The 17471-nt window shown below is 41.3% G+C and overlaps 1 protein-coding gene across 1 annotated transcript in view; it reads right to left on the bottom strand.

Moving 5' to 3' along the window:
* The window catches only part of lsamp (limbic system associated membrane protein), a 365358-nt gene that overhangs the window by 340489 nt on the left and 7398 nt on the right, over window positions 1-17471 (bottom strand). The gene's annotated exons all lie outside the window — the stretch shown is intronic.

Here is a 17471-nt window from a genome sequence, read left to right as displayed (position 1 = left end):
CATGGATCTAAACAAGCTATACACAAGTGTAACCATTCAAAAGGTTAAATGTTTTGCTTTTTCACTGAAAATTAGAGTACGTCTTTTCTTAATAATAAACTAAATAGCTGTGGGGTTTTTTCTGAAGGAAATCATAGCAAGAGGATGTTTCAGCATCACAGTAACCTTTTCTCAAATGAAGAAAAAAACAGCCTCAAGGATGTTGTACATGATCACAGTGCCTTCATTTTTAAAATGACTATGTACAAAGTTGGGTGATCAACATTAGGTTTCGCAAATCATTTTATTTTTTTATTCAAATATGCAGCAGTCTGGTGCACTTTACCGTGAATATATGAATATATAGATGTGAATGAATAGCAAACGATTAAAAAAGCAGGCAGGGTCTTTTTTTTAAAGCATTAACTTCACAGCATTAGTATTCACTTTTGTTGTGCAGCGGCCTCCGAGTGTCGTACTGTACGTTAAAATAAACTCAAGAGAGGTGCTACACTTCTTCTTTTCAGGCACTTGATCCCAGTGCCTTAAGACTTGTCAAATAAGTCAAATGGACACACATCTTCAGATATCCACACCATAAACTCACCCATGTGTTTTCCCACACCAGAGGAGGATGAGTAGCTGCATTTCAGCTGCAGTACAGGGCTGGCTTTGTAGTGGGCACAGAGCTGGACTCCCTGGTGACAGTGGCAGAGAGAAAGACCTTGGATAAACTGTTATCCATCCTGGACAACGCCCACCACCCTCTGCACAGCACATTCACCAGGCAGAGGAGCGTGTTCAGCGGCAGACTGCTGTCCCTGTCCTGCTCCACAGACAGGCACCAGAACTATTTTGTCCCCCTGGCCCTTAACTGTGAGTATTACAGTTTGCACACACACACACACACACACGCTCACGCACACGCACACACAGCCATTGTACTTGAATAAAGTGCAAGAACCACAGGATCATTAAAATGGAAAACTTAAAACAACAAAATGATAGTAATCATACGATCAGTTAAAAATAAAGTTAAAAAAATTGTTTTACAACGCAGAGAGTGGCATTCTTGGACGTGTGTTCTGGCTCTTCACCTGAGTGCACCAGCGGTAGACAAGTCCTCAAAACAAAATAAACACTGCATAAAAAGTCAAATCATGACGGAGCCTCTAAAAGGTGGACACATGCGCAGAAGCATGTATAAATGCAAGAGGGCTCATTAAAACATTTTATACCTTCTCTGTCACTTCTGATTCATATCAAACTATCAAATACATCACAGCCACAATTGATCCAGAGCTCAGAAAATGAACTGCCGTTAACCCTAAATCTATAATCTCCTGTATGAAGATGAATCATGGTTGATTATTATTGAATGGATGTCAAGTCGAGATCATTGACCATAATAGATTATTGTTATCGACTCCAATAAATGAATGAATACTGCTCCGTCATTATGTTATGTTTGCACAGAAGCAGCCTGTCTTTATGTCCCTCTTAATTTTTCGCTTCATTTATTCAACAAAACTCTGAAGAATCTCTTACAGACAATATTACAACGTTGGACTGTTTTAAAACATGTCATATGTCGAACTCTGGGGGAAACTGTCTGTCGGACATGTATTAAAAAAAAAACTAATATATCCTGATGAATGCCACTGCAGCTAAATGCAGAGAGTTAGTGCTGCCTGAGAAGTGTATGTGAGCAATGGATCCCTGATGCCAACTGCTATGGGTTTACAACAGCAGCTTTTCAAGTTGACATTATTTTTTTAAAAGAATAACTTAATGTTGCATTTAGGAGCTCTGAATGATCTTGTAATTGTGAGAACTTAAAACAAAAAAAAGCAATATCCTGCAATCACATACACTTTGTGTTACCTTAGCGACGCCTTTGTTACGGTATTCAATTACCTCAAAAGAAACAGGGTAGTTTTCTTTCTATTTGACTGGAAAGTATTTTAGTCCAACTAGACTAAAGCCTGTGTTCTTCTTCAGACTAGGAAAGACAGAACTATTCAGATATTCAACCATGAACTCTACAACATTTCAGGAGTCGACAAAACCTTAAGTAACTCACTGATAGATGGACGACCTGACCTGCTGGTCATTCTGGAGGAGAAACCACCCTGAATGTACTGCACGTGCGCATTTGTGTCTGTCTGTGTCTGTGTGTGTGTGTGTGTGTGTGTGTGTGTGTGTGTGTGTGTGTGTGTGTGTGTGTGTGTACACATGTTTTATCTGTTAAGTTTCATCCACTGCTTCTTGGGGTGAAATAAATAGAGGAGAGTAAAGAAAGTCTCACACTGTACTTTCTATTCATCTGGAAACTGAAATAACCAAAGAGTCTCTACATGAACATATTTATTAAATGTCAGACAAAAGTCTTAAAAGGTATGTAGGAAGTGACAAACTCCACAATCCAGTCAGATATTATGATGCTCAGAACACATACACATACACACAGATGGAGACCTGTTCCTAGCATGTTAACCAAGACTGAAGACCATGACATCACCTGCATTCACTGCAGACTTCTTTACAGAGGGAATGGTCCAATTAACCCTGATGCAGAGCTTGCCCCAGGACTATAGGTCTGTAGCATCTATGGACATAAGATTTCAATCTGCTTCACTTGTTCAGCCTTGAGGGCCTTTAGTTGTTATTTGTATAGATAGTATTGGGTGTTTGTTAGACTGATTCCGTTGGCCTCCTTCAAGAAAGCAACCATCGTCACTGTACCTAAAAAGATTTATGTGTCTAGTCTAAACGACTACCGCCCTGTGTCGCTCACCCCTGTTCTGAGAATATAATTTGAGAAACTGGTTTTCCAGCACATCAAAAACAACATCCTAGCAAACCTGGACCCTCACCAGTTTGCATAAAGAACCAACAGATCCACAGAGTATGCCGTCTCCATTGCTCTCTACAGTACACATCTGGAAAATCACAATACCTACATCAGAATGCCGTTTGTTCATTCAACACAATCTCCCCTATAAAGGTAATAGCCAATCATTCATGTGGTACTGAGTATCTACATTCTACAACTGGATATTGGACTTCCTCATGAAAAGACTTCCGGCAGTTCAGGATTGGCGGTCACACTTCTTCCACTCTACTGCTAAACACTGGAGCCCCCAGGCCTGTGTGCTCAGCCCCCTTCTGTCCACACTGTACACCCATGACTGCAGTCCTTTGACCTGAAGAGAACGATGTTGTCAAGTTTGTGGATAACAATACCATCATTGGCCGGATTTCAAAGAGAGGAAATTTTGCAACAATCTTGCTAAGTGGTGCTCAGAAAACAACTTACTTCTCAACTTCAGCAAAACCAAGGAACTGATCATTTTAGAAAAACGGAAGAGAAGACACACACGCTGTCTACATCAATAGAGCTGTGATAGACTAAGTGAACAGTTTTAAGTTCTAGGGAATCAGCATCAAAAAACAACCTGACGTAGTCATCAGAAAGTTCTTGTTAACCTTTTACAGCGGAGCAATAGACTTAACTTATAGTTAGGGCTGGCTCAGGCTTGCCTTAGAAGTTCTTCCTTGTGCGATGCGACGATCTAAGGACAGAGGGTCTAAGGACAGAGGATGTCGTATCCTGTACAGTCTGTAAAGCACACTGAGACAAATGTATAATTTGTGATAATGGGCTATATAAATAAATTAGATTTGATTTGATTTGAAAGCATCCTGACTGGAAACATTACACACTGGCATGGGATGTGCACGGGCCAGGCAGGAGGGCTCTGCAGCATGTGATTTAAACTTCCAAGAGCAACATTGGTATCCATCTACCGAGCATCAGTGATATATTTCAAAAGACATACAGGAGACTGACAGGATCGAAAAAATATCTCCAGTATTCAAATCTGTGGTTAACTAGGTTTGTTTAATTTTGAGACTAAAATAGATGCAGTTAATTCAGACATGCGACTGGGACTGTCTGGGCTCAAACCGAGTGTGCATGACTTCAATGAAAAAACACCCCATGTTTGGACCCCCTTCAGTTTGCGTACAGACAAAAAAGGGCCACAGATGATACCATCTCCTTCGCAACACACACTGTACTCACTCACCTGGACAGAGGGAATACATATGTGAGAATGCTCTTCATGGACTACAGCTCCATATTTAACACTATTATTCCCTCAAAACTAGTCACTAAGCTCGCTGATCTTGGATTGGAGGCTTCCATCTGCAGCTGGGTATTCAACTTCCTGATTGGCAGGCCCCAGGCGGTGAGAATCGGCAGCCACACCTCACTGACCCTGAACACGGGTGCACCACAAGGCTGTGTGCCTGTACGCCTTGTTCACCTACGACTGTACTGCCAAGCACAGTTCAAACATCATCTTTAAGTTTGCTGACGATACCACTATCATGGGCCTCATCACGAACAATGATGAGATGACCTACAGAGATGATGGTGGACTTCAGGAGACAGAAGGGGGGCGACAGCAGCTTTAAGTTCTTCAGTGTGCACATCACTGAGGACCTCTTCTGGTCACTTCACACAGACACAGTGACCAAGAAAGCTAGCCAGCGGCTCTATTTCCTGAGAAGACTGATGACGTTTGGCATGAACACCAGCATCCTCACAAACTTCTACAGAGGTGCCATCGAAAGATTGCTGACAGGCTGTATCACGGTCTGGTACGGGAACTGTTCTGCTCACAGCCGCAAATCCCTTCAGAGAGTGGTGGAGGCGGCACAGCACAACATTGGCAACAATCTCCTGGCCATTCAGCATCATAAAGGACCACAGCCACCCAGAACGCAGACTGTTCTCCTTGTTACCGTCAGGCAGACGATACAGGAGCCTGGCTGCACGCACCACCAGCCTCAAGGACAGTTTCTACCACCAAGCCATCAGGCTTCTCAATCTCCAGACCCATACACACAGCCACTCACTTGCTGTCTGCACTAAATATATAAATAAATAAATATTATTATTTTAACCTAATTGTATAGAGTACTCTTTATTATATTTTATATTTCTTATTTGACTGCTGAGCTGACATGCTGTCTCTTTCTCTCAAAACACATTTCATTGAACCGTTGACCCCGTGTTAACCTACATTTGACAAATAAAACTTGAAATTGGAAACTTGATACTGGTCCAGCTGGAAGAAACACTGTTTTAACTGAACAAGATCAATAGCTCCACAAAAGACTGAGGGATCTATTGTTGTGAATCAATACATACTGCAAGCAGAGAAGGTATGAACACTGTTGAACATGTTGATACAGGATTAGGAGGACTATATTATCAGAGAGTGAAGAGGGCTGGCATCAGTAATCAGGACTATATTGACTAAAGTTTGGGAAAGATAACTAATTTCATTATCATGTTTATATTTCCCAGCTAGATTCATTGTCTCATAATGGACATTGATAATATTGATAGTTGCAGTCAGTGTTATGTGCTTTGGCTAGGGATATCAATATATTGATAAGGCCTTGATTATGAGCTTTGGCTAGGGATATCAATATATTGATAAGCCTTGCTTATATAATAAAATATATTTATCACATAGTTCAATAATTGTTGCTGGAGGTGTCGGAATTCAAGCAGGAATAAAATAAAATAAAATCTTCAATCTGAAAACGGATTTATTATTATTGTTGAAATGATAAATGTGAAACCTTTTATAACTGGTGTTAACAGGTAGAATTGGTATCTTTTTATTGAAGATCTCATCTCCAGTGAAAATGGCAACATGTCAGCGGTTCAATGATATTTAACAGAGAGAAACAGTTTAGTCCCGCATGGCTGCGAGCAGAAAGACAATGGCATATAGATGAGTCATGATCTCACAAAATGGGAGATTCTGCAATGCTGATATTGATAATGGAGTTGAATGGCTGTGTAGCAGTGGAAGAGGATACACAAGACAAGGGAGGCATGTAGTGTATTTATATTTCATTAGGATACTACAGACCTGGAGATACAGCTACTTCCCAGGGACAATATTAAAACAGCAGTGGACTTTACAATCTTAGTGAATTTCAGAACATTTACAACGCCTGATTAATTAGCTGTACTCTCCACTTTATTTGTACAGATATGAGTGGTGGTTTCCATCATCATCATTCATGCTGTCTGCGTTGATGAATATTCATGTGTTGTAATGTTTCAGTGAATTGCCTCTCTGTGGGGTCTCTATAATACTCTTAGTGATCAATCAACATGTGGCCTCATGTGGGAATGAATGATAGCACATATTGCAAAGTCTATAAACCGTTATTGTTTATTAATGGAAGCACAATGTGTCTATCATTATTTTTAGCAACTTTAATTGAATGGCATCAAATTGTTTTTTTATGTTGTTAAAAATGGGATTTTTGAAGATAAACATGACGATAAACAATGCAGACTAAGAGGTGATGCTGACATCTGTCATCCACAAATGCTTTCTGTCTGTATGAAGGCTTTCCTTTTCAGTTGACTAACTCCCTACATACTTATAACGTATAAAAGTGCTGCACCCTGTCAAAGTGCATAGCAACAAGTCATTAAAGATACAATTTAGGTGCATTGATTCAATCTAAACCAACAAAAAATAAACCCCAGATACATGTCTACTCTTGTGTGAAGGAGTCTTCTACAGGTCCATGCTCTAGATTCCTCTCGTTATTTATTTGTTCAGACACACTTATCAGCCAGTGCTCAATGCGGAACATTTAGTTATTACAATTATCAAGCGTAGAGTAACTAAAATTTGAAAAAAAGTTGAAATATAATTTTGATTGGAAAAATTAACCAGCTGTATCAAAGTCAACATAAAATTCATCAGCACATATAGTCAAGCTTTTTATAACCTGGAGGAAAATCTGTCTAATCTCTCACCACACTTAATTTCTCCTGTTAATTAACACTTAATCTGTAGACTTCAGAACCAGACCTAGGAACCGTGCAACATTTTGATTGGTTAATTTAAAGGTTTATATCTGTTATCAACATAATGACTTCACTATTCCCTTGCATACACCCACAAAAGAACATTGCAAGGTGGCTCTATTTTATACTTCCGCATAGAAAAGTGTATTTGAGGTAAACTGTCCATTTCTAACAAGTGATAAGTCAACTATAGACTGTATGATGATATAATGTTGGAGAGTGAGGGACAAACGTTTTTTTGTCACTTCACTTTTCTACATTTAAATATAAATTCATAAAATTCACCATTAATCATCTGAAATACCTTCAATGTTCCTTTAAACCAACATTTGGCAACGATTGCTCTTTTTAAGAGCAGGTGGGTTAAAGAACAAAAGGAGAAAATAACATCCCTCTGAGCTTTGGTGCAGCTGCATTCCTGTAACAAACCTCACAGTTCATCCTGTAACATCGGCACACAAATGGTTTAACCTTCAGTTTCAGCTCAACATCTCAAAAATAACATTTGAACAATTATTTTCTAAAGAATGAAATGTTGTTCAAAGACAGATGCCAATTGTATGAACAAACCAAATCAAAAACAGTCACAGCATTTTTCTTTATTTACTTCTCTCCTCGACTGACATTTTATCTCATTTTCTACGACTCCACCTCAAATAACTTACCAGGACTGAGTCTCATCCGTCTTTTGGCTTTAACAAAGGTTTACTTATAAAAGACAATCTGAATGCAGCATAATGAAGGTGACAAATGAGACGGAACTTCAGCAAGACAGAAGAAGAAAGTAATGAAGCCTTGAAGCATCTATTTATCACTGCACATTATAAACTATGTCTTCTCTCTTCTCTCCCCAACTTGCCTCTCAATGTCTGCTCATCCTGTTCTGGTCTCCAATGTCAGAGTGACTCCCTCAGGCTGAAAGCTCTCCTGGAGTCAACAAAGTGTTTTCAGCACAGTGGGAAGCCCCACAGAGACCTCACACATTTGTGGGGATTAACTGAACATCTCAGGTCATTCACCTGTTGCATTACTATTTTCTCTTATCTATTGAAACCATGAATATCGTTATCAACAACTATCCTTCTGTGATCACGAAGATGCACAAAAGCATTTGGGTCACAGCCTTCAGACATCTTGTGTGTTGTATCAGCAAACACATGTATTAAAACCTTTAAAATGATTCTACTTGGTAACTCAGGTGCATGAGGGGCACTTTGCATGAAGTGTGTCTCTGCTGGTTCACCTTCCTGTTAAACTGCTTTTACCAGGTAAGAAAAATCAGCTGCCATTTTACAGTAATGCTATTTTACAAATGGTATTTAAGTCAGGGAGAATGTTCAACACCTTGGACAGAGAACATGTGACCCCAGAACATAATACTGTCGAGCAAGCCCTCCTCTGAAACTGCATATACTCTAATCCTGAACATGTACGACCTCAAGCATTTAATGAGCTTGTTGTGGGCTACAGTAGGACAAAGACCACGAGTTTGTACTTCCTGATTCAGTCCATCGATCTGTTCATTCTCTCAAACTTTATTTCAGGGTTCCAGGGTTCTGCAGCATCTCCCAGCACAAACTGGAGCAGAAAGCATGCTACACACTGGACTCTTCTGTATGTGAGAAAGGTAAGAGTGAGGGAATGGTTTGTTCCTAACCAGCTCTGAAATGACACAACTGCAGCCAATCAACCTGCTGTTTTTCATAGTGACCGGTAACAAGCTGAGAGAAACCCTGATTATCAATGCAGTGTGATGACCTACCATGTGCTCTCACCCTGCCTTGATTCTTGACAAGTGAATAGCTCTGCTGATGGACCAGAAGAAAGAGTATTGACAGACTGCTATATGTACGAGCAGCTTGATAAATACCCAGGATGCTTCCCCACCTGCTGCTGTCTCTCAGCTTCACCTTTGTGTCTCTCCTTCCAACCTTTACTGATTTCTTAGTCAGTTTTTGAGCATCATTTTGCTGTGATGGAGCACCATGCCACAGAAGCATTGTACTATACAACACATCATGGAGGAAAAGGAAAGTACGATTACACGACAGAAATAAAGACATACAATACACCTAGATCTAGTTTCACAAAGAATAGCAGCAGAATACATTTTCTGCAGTCTATAAATCTGCACGTCAGTCCTGGACATCTGGTCTTCAGTCTTTATCACCCGGTGAAGCGCTTGTGTGAAGAATGAGAGTAATTCAGGCTTTACTGACATCTAAAATGTCAAAGTGGGACTACTGTCAAAATAAACGCAGCTAATGTTCTCATCAATCTCTGATTGCTTTGAGGGTCTCAGTTATGAGCAGACCACAAATATCAGACCAACCCAAGGTTACACAAACCACATCCTTCACTCTAGATTATCTTCACTGACATGAAGTCAGTACGTCAGCTGCTGTCAGTGTGCAATTGTAGTGGAAAACCCGTTCTAATCAAAATCTGCCTGAACCCTGTAAGTAGGACCTCATTTAGAAGATCAGATCCTCTTATGTTTGAACAATGGAACTGGATAAAGCTAAACCTCAGACAACATTTACTGACCTCCTGAACCTCCCTATCTGTGAAGAACATGTCCATTTACTGTACAGTATGTCTGCTCGTGGGAGGCAATAAATAGATGCCATTAAATGTTTAAGTTATAAACTACTGTATAAAAAACATCTTTATCGTTAGGAGTGGATGATCCACAGAGACCTCGGACACATCGATTCACTGGCAGATTTGTGGACATCTCAGTGTGTAATGAGTCGGTGCCTTTGCTGGTAACGAGATAGAGAGAAGTACACATAACTTCAGATCTAATGGCCCTCAGCTATCAAACAATCAAAGGGTCAACTAAGGCCATCCAAGCAGAGCTGCCAAGATACACCAGGAGCATTATTATACGTGTTGACCTTCCAAAAACAAGTAGGAGCTGAAATGTGCCCTCATATTGATCAGTGACCTTCCTGAGAAAACTTCCACTAACAAAAGGCTCCTTTCACACTGAATTTATCCTTTTGTTTGTCTGGGATTTATGTGTTTAGCCCTCTAATACCACAGAGTAAAGAAACATAACTCTTGTTGAATTAAAGTGTAATTGCCTTAATGAAAATAGGAGAACTGGGCTGAACCTCCAGACGGTTTTCATCCACCCACTGTGTGTTCACCATCTTCTGCAGCTGAACACCAGAGGAAAGCAAATCATAATAATACATAAATATTGTAGGATACAGAATTATTATATTATAACTCCCAATTCCAACTCTCAATGCTACTTCCAGTGTACAGGGATATATAGTGTATAGTTCTCAAATCCATGAGGGTAGAAGACGCTGTCACATGAATCATGTTGAGCTAAGACTGGTCAGCTATGCTAATAAAGCTGATAGCTGGGGGCACATTAAAGATGAAGAGTGTGTTGCAGCTTTGGAGCAGTGAAGCTGTACAGGCTGGGTGAAGTGTGTGATATCAATTTATTATGCTAATTTAGCTGATGTATTCCCATAGCTAAAGCCCAAGTGAGGGTGTGTGATGTGAGGTGTGTGAGCAGGCTGCAGGTGTATACGAGTGTGCTCACTGACTGTGTTTAATAGTTTCCTATTGCAGGTTTCAACAGGAAGAGGCGAGAGGGGCTGAGTGTAGGAGTGAACAGGTGAGAGTCAGGCTGTGGACTGACTGCTAATATTATTATTACAGTATATTTCCTAACTGTCACTCATCTACTATGTATCAGACAGCATGGATCAAAGTGTGTGTGAGAGGATTGACAGCATGGAGGCTGCAGGAATGGACATATTAAAGTCAGGCTATGGACTGACAGCTGTCTAAGAAGAGACTATACATCAGGCTGCTGAGCTCTACTTGAACGTGCCACTACTATCGTCACAAGTCGACGATGGACCCAAATGCAGCACACAGGAAACCAAGGATAATCGGTAATGACTTTTATTAGTAGTTAGGAGCAAGTTATAGCAGGGTAAACAGATCCACAGCGGGATGATAATAATCCACAAGGACAAACCAACAGGTAGTAGGCAAGGGGTAAGTCGGGGCCAGACAGAGGGTCGGGAAACAGGCAAGGCAGAAAACAGACGAAGCAGGTCAGGGGTAAGCAGTAGTGATGTGTCCTTCCGCGTCGAGGCTTCGAAGCGTGTGTCGAGTAATCGCAGAAGATTTTTGTGAAGCGCGTATCGAGGCTTGTGTTGATGATGTATGTAATGACGTTCTAAGCCTCGCGGGTTTGGCGTGCGATTCAAAATATAAGAGGGAGCGAACCGCAATTGAGCCCCCTCATAATCAAGACTTTATATAACCGCACATTTGTGGGTTGTTGTCGTAGTATGCGTTGTTGCTGTTGAGTTGTTGGTATTGCGTTTGTATTGGGTCATTATGGAGCCAGCCAACTAGCGAAACAATTGTTATGCACGCCAACATCATCTTCCTTGTGAGCAAGTAAAGATACCAAATCTAAATCTGTTGAAAAAATAATGTACATCCAACGTGTACATTACACATTCCTGGTGTCATTGTCATTCCCCTTCTCTCTGTCCAATCTTAAACTGCACGATCATTTAAGGCGTAAAAAGTCCACATTTTTTTCCAGGCACTTTCTTCTCAATAACATGTAATGACACAATCATCAATCTTTATTTTTAAATAGAACATTATAATCAGTCTTAGATGTGTGCGTCAAAGAAGCAAAGACACTTTAAATCCACTGCAGCCTTGCACTTCGCCAGAAGCTTCGAGTAATGAACCTATTTTCCAAACAATTGGCTGAAGTGGTTCAGTGCTTCACAAAAGCTTAATTTGCCCATCACTACTTCACACACCTAAGCCATGTCATTATAATCACTCTGCCGGTTTTACATTTATTGTCCACTTGATGGCGCAGTAGAGCAAATGAAGCACCATGAAGCTTCGGCTCATGAGCGGAACCAATTGGATGGAAAGCTTCAATGCGTCATGAAGCTTCATCTCGCCATCACTAGTAAGCAGGGTCGGCAACGAGAGATCTGTTTCGGGAAGAGCGCTGGAAAGACTTGCATGATATAGCGTTCAATCTGGCAGTGAAGAAGAGGCCAGAGGAGGCTTAAATACCAACTAGGCTTAATTGTTTGCAGCAGGGAGAGTCAGGTGAGCTGCAGAGGAGGCGTGGCTAGCAGGTGAGTGAGGTGAGTGGCACACTACTGGGCGAGCAAGCCTTAAAGGAACATAACTGTGACTACTATGGAGCAGAGCAGCTGATGATCCACAGTCACAGTGAACAGCAGGGACACGGCCGTCATTCAGTTGATATTGAAAAGTTGTGCTGTTCATTATGTGACACAGTAAATCCATTACTGTGAAACAACAACATCACAGGAGTGAGCAGCGATACATCAGGGTAGCAAATAGCTGCTTTGACCGCCATTGACTTTACTGTAATATTACACTGATGATTTTCACAACACATTAGATAAACTGTGATTAATGTGTCATTACAGTCAGTCATCAGTGTAGGGCTTTGGTTCAGACAACAAACCCACCATAATCTCAAGCGTCTGACCTTTTTTACTAGAACTTGAAAAATGGACCTCAGTGAAGGCCACATTAATTAAGTTATCAATCTAAACAAAGTCTAATTAATGCCATCTCTGTTGGTCATTCAACTGTTCAACATCCAGACGGAACAATTTGTTGTTCAGTAAATTGTTCAATTAGTTTTTATAATTTAATTCCACCCTGTGAATAAAATAATAAGTCACAGTCTGAGAAACATGTCAGATGAGAGTAGATCATTTATGGCAAAAAAACATTTCACAATTGTGTTCGACTGATGATACTCCGCTCTCTTATCTAAGCAGCACAAAAACAAGTCTCCACTACAGGTATAAAGAACAGAGCAGAGCCCACATATCATTGAGATATGACAGACAAACTGTATGAAGCTCACAGCAAGAGATGTTCCAGTATAATCAATTATAGTTTGAGGAAGATCATAACCATAAACTGTAGTATGTGTAGCAGGTAGGAACATGCAGGAACACAACAGTAGTGGCATATCATGATCTTGGTTTGCTGTTTCATTTTGTAAAGTTCACTCCCCTTGTGTCATGTCTAAGTGTACTTCCTGTCTGTGTGTTTTCCCTCCCTTTGTGATTGTTGATTTGATCCTCCTGTGTCCATTCACCCTGTCCTTGTGTCCTTGCCTTTCTCCCCCAGCGGTGTATAGTTCCCTTCATTAGTTTCTGTGTGTACATATCAATCAATCAATCAATCAAAAACATTATTGTCATTTCAAGCTATACAATGTAGAATTCAAATGAAATTGAATTTGTCCTGGCTTACTGTAAAAGTGCCTGAGTAAGTGGTCATACATATTTAAAAGTGTCATGGTGCTGATGCAGAAATATAAGTGCAGTACAGGACAAACGGCTGCAGCAGCATTGAGAGTTATTAAATAAGAAACGTTGTGATGGAACAAGTTATTGGACATTGATGACAGCATGCAGTGGATAAATGGAACAGAAGTGATGTAACTAATGACTAATCAGAATATTATAAACCCAGCCATGTCTGACATTAAAGAAGTTCAGAACTTAAAAATCAATGAAGCAAAAACATCTTATTAAGATACAGAAGTGAAAATCTCCAGAGCCTGAAACACAACTTCTCTGTGGAGAATACTGTATGTGACTGTATGAAACAGAAATGAGTGTGAAATGTTGCTATTGCTTCAGATTAACTAAACAAAAGAGAGCCAAGACTGGCTCCACCTGTAGTGTAACACCATACAGACGTAGTAATAAGACAGCAGATGGTTGACTGTCTAACATCAGCTTTATTTGTGCAGAGGCAAAATCAATGTGTCCTCCGATGAGCTTCCGTCACAGCGTGTTCATGACTTGAATGCTATATCTTGTTACCGCCTATAGTAGTTTGAAGCAGTAAATTATTTGACAAAGAATGGTCTGTAGTAAATGTTTGTTTCACTGTCTATTATCAATTATGACAATATAATAATATAACATTCCCCTCACCAAAGTCGAAACGACAAGACATTGTGTCCAAAGTGAAGTTGTTGTCTCCACATGGTGTCCAGCTGCTCAGAAGTCGCTGTGACTTTGGCTCATGTGATGCTCAGACATTAAACTGTCACGGCACATCAACAGAGACTTGCATAGATGCAAATGTTGGACTCTGTAGCTTGAAGCTCAGCTTTAAGAACCAGTACACCACAGGATAGATACAGTTGAGCTTGTAGGTTCATTCTTGTGCTTTACAGCTACTGGATACATTTGTATTATGAAAGAAGCTTCTCATAGGTCGCAATAACCGCTGCCTGGAAGTGGAGCACCATTTAGCATTCACCTGAGTGAAAGGTGTGTGTGGTGCGTGTGTCAGAAAAAGATTGATGCCCGTCAGCAGCAGGTTAATGATTAAAAGTAAGTACATGTAATGTCTTCTTCTCTGCCCTCATCCCTCTTTCCCTCTCTCCATCTCTCTCTCTGTTCATCATCAACCGGCTGTTTGCTCACTGTCACGAACACCATCAAGATGTCTGTCCATATGACCATTAATCCTTCCAGTCAAACCAAAAAGCCACTAAACAGGACAGACTCTGTCGTGCTCACTGTTACACTGAGTGTCAGTGGACACACACAACACAGCACTTCAGGAAACATGACGCAACAACAATCTCATCTCAGACTAAAAAGAAAACTGTTCAGCCTTCAACCAGGTTTATTCCATCAAACACAAAGCCCCACCAAGAGGAACAGACTCTGTAGCATTACTGTACACCAGCCTCCCATCACGGTCTAATGAGAGAGCCATCAGTGGAGCCCTAATCAAATTATAAAGCACTTTTCTCATTAAACTAGGAGGTAGATGAGATGGTGGAAACACATGGCCAAAGAGACAAAACACAAAGACAAAGAAAAGTCAGTGAGAGAATCTCAGGGTCCATCTTTGTATCTTCATGGTGTTCGATCACCTTTAAAACTTTATAAATGTAAAGTGCCAACTTCTACTTAACCCAGCATGTGTTATATCACACAGCACACAGCAATTCAAAGCAGTCGACAACCAGAGAGAGATTATAGAGGAAGTATGACACATTCCTCTCACTCAGCTCTGGACTGCAGATATAAATGATGGAGGACCGTTCTCAGTGATCTGACTCCACAGACACAACAGTCCCCAACATATTCTGTGTGGCTGAATGTAGAGTCACACACACACACACACACACACACACACTACCTGAAAGACAGAAAAGAGGAGAGCAGACATGAGAATTAAGATTTCACTTCATGTTTCATGTGTTCTTTTGCTTCAAATAAAGTTTCCCACAAAGATCCACCTCATGACGTTTGATCGTCAGACATACAATACTTTCAGTTTTGCACGTTAAATGTTGAACTGTGTCTTTAAGGCGGCTGCAGAAAGAACAGAAGTTAATGTACTGATCTGGATGAAATGCTGAATTCACCGCATCATCAAATCCTTAATGTCACGGGAGATGTTCAGAGAGGATGTGACCACATTCAGATCATCACATTTCTTCAACTCATCAAATCAAATCCCACATTACTGACCTCAGTGGGGAGGTAAACATAACGGATGATAAACCACTTTGTCACTGACAGTCTTGTAACTGATAATGACTTTGTGCCCTCACTTCAGATATATAAAGAATCCTCACGGTGATGGAACTCATTAATATTGCTTTCCAAGTAATAAACATCCCACTAAATCCAGGAAACAAGGAATAATCCATAAATACACCACATGACTGTTTGTTTTAACCAACAGCAGGAAATATAACAGTGTAGTTAGCACAGTGATGGTGCTGTTGTCATCTCTGTCAACAATATGAGGAGAAACTGCTTTTCTGTGAATATGAAGCTGTAAGCAGCAAACTATAATCTGCAAACAGCACTAACAGTGAGTGCACACAGCGACCAGCAGCCTCCTGTAGTGACGGACTTCCACCTGGCAGGAATTAGCAGCATTAAACTTCTCACCTCTTCATAATGCTAATCTACAGGTAGGGAGAGAAATAAGACGGGCAGACATAAAGCTGATGTACCACTTGAATGATCTAATAAAGAGAAAATGCATTCATTAATATTGTCAATAGCAGCTAAGCATCTATAACTGCAGATGATGCACATGCTCACTGATGATCATGATGAACACATCCAAATTATAAACCATGAACCTTGAAGGGAATAAACAGCGATTATTCCTGGCAGAATAAATTATAGAGTTGATGCCAGCTAAAATTAAATGTTTGGAACGTGTGTGGATTTTAATGGAAGAAAACATCCTGTAACAGTGTGACACTACACAGTTGTGTATGAAGACTGTGTATGTACAGTCATTCTCTGGTTTTCAGAACATCTTCCCCGATGCTGTGTGGCTACACAGGCTTGTTGATGCCTTCAGGCTCCTCTGCTGCATTTCAGGTGATTTGTTGGAGAAAATGAGAGACGAGAGAGCAGAGTGTCTGTCTGCTGTCAAACTTTGTCCATCCCATGTTAATCCCCTGTTGTTTCATATCTCTGGTTGAATAATATGTGGGAGGTTAAACCCTCCAGCCAACCTGTACAAAATACAAGTAGCCTGCTGACTCTGGCTGAGACAAAGACATTGTCCTCCACTACCTCTGTGGGGAGAGACAGCAGCACATGAGGCTGTTGGGCCCAGCTGAGTGTGAATCTGATGTAAAGATGTTTAAATATGTTTCTATGTACATAATATTTAAATATGCATTTACCTTGTTCAACTTTGTTCTCCTTGTTCTGAGATGCATGTCTATTTATGTGTAAGTACATTCAGAGCAATACAACACAAGTCAACTGTTTGTATGTGTTCATAATAAAGTGGATTCTGATTCTGATTCTGATTCTGATTCTAAAAAAGAGCTGTAATATACACCAGTTTGGACCATGCAGGATAAAGAGCAGATATAAAAAAACAAACATACATTAGAAGTTATTATATAACATATAACACACACACGTAAGTTCCATGTGAGATCAGGGGTTCTAGAGGAAATACCGCGACAGCCCCCTGTTTCTGCTGCCGGGCCACGACAGCCCCCTGTTTCTGCTGCCAGGCCGCGACAGCCCCCTGTTTCTGCTTCCGGGACCCGACAGCCCCCTGTTTCTGCTTCCGGGACCCGACAGCCTCCTGTTTCTGCTACCGGGCCGCGACAGACCCATGTTTCTTTTGCCGGGCCGCGACAGCCCCCTGTCCCTGCTTCAGGGCCGCGTCAGACTCCCGTTCCTGTTGCCGGACCTCTGCAGACTCCCGCTACCGGACTTCCGCAGACCCCCGTCCCCGCTGCCGGATCTCTGCAGACATCCGCTCCAGCTGATGCCGGACTGCTGCAGACCCCAGCTGCTCCCCAGCTGCCCCTCGAGACCCCAGCTGTTCCCCAGCTGCCCCTCGAGACCCCAGCCCCTGTGCTCCCATTGCCCCTCGAGTCCCCAGCCCCTGTGCTCCTGTTATCCCTCGAGACCCCAGTCCCTGTGCTCCCGTTGTTCCTCGAGACCCCAGCCCCTGTGCTCCCGTTGCCCCCCGAGACTCCAGCCCC

This window comes from Cottoperca gobio, chromosome 13, assembly GCF_900634415.1.
Source record: "Cottoperca gobio chromosome 13, fCotGob3.1, whole genome shotgun sequence".
Lineage (NCBI taxonomy): Eukaryota > Metazoa > Chordata > Actinopteri > Perciformes > Bovichtidae > Cottoperca > Cottoperca gobio.
The sequence above is the reverse complement of the archived record's forward strand: the minus strand, read 5'-3'. Positions and strand labels throughout refer to the sequence as shown.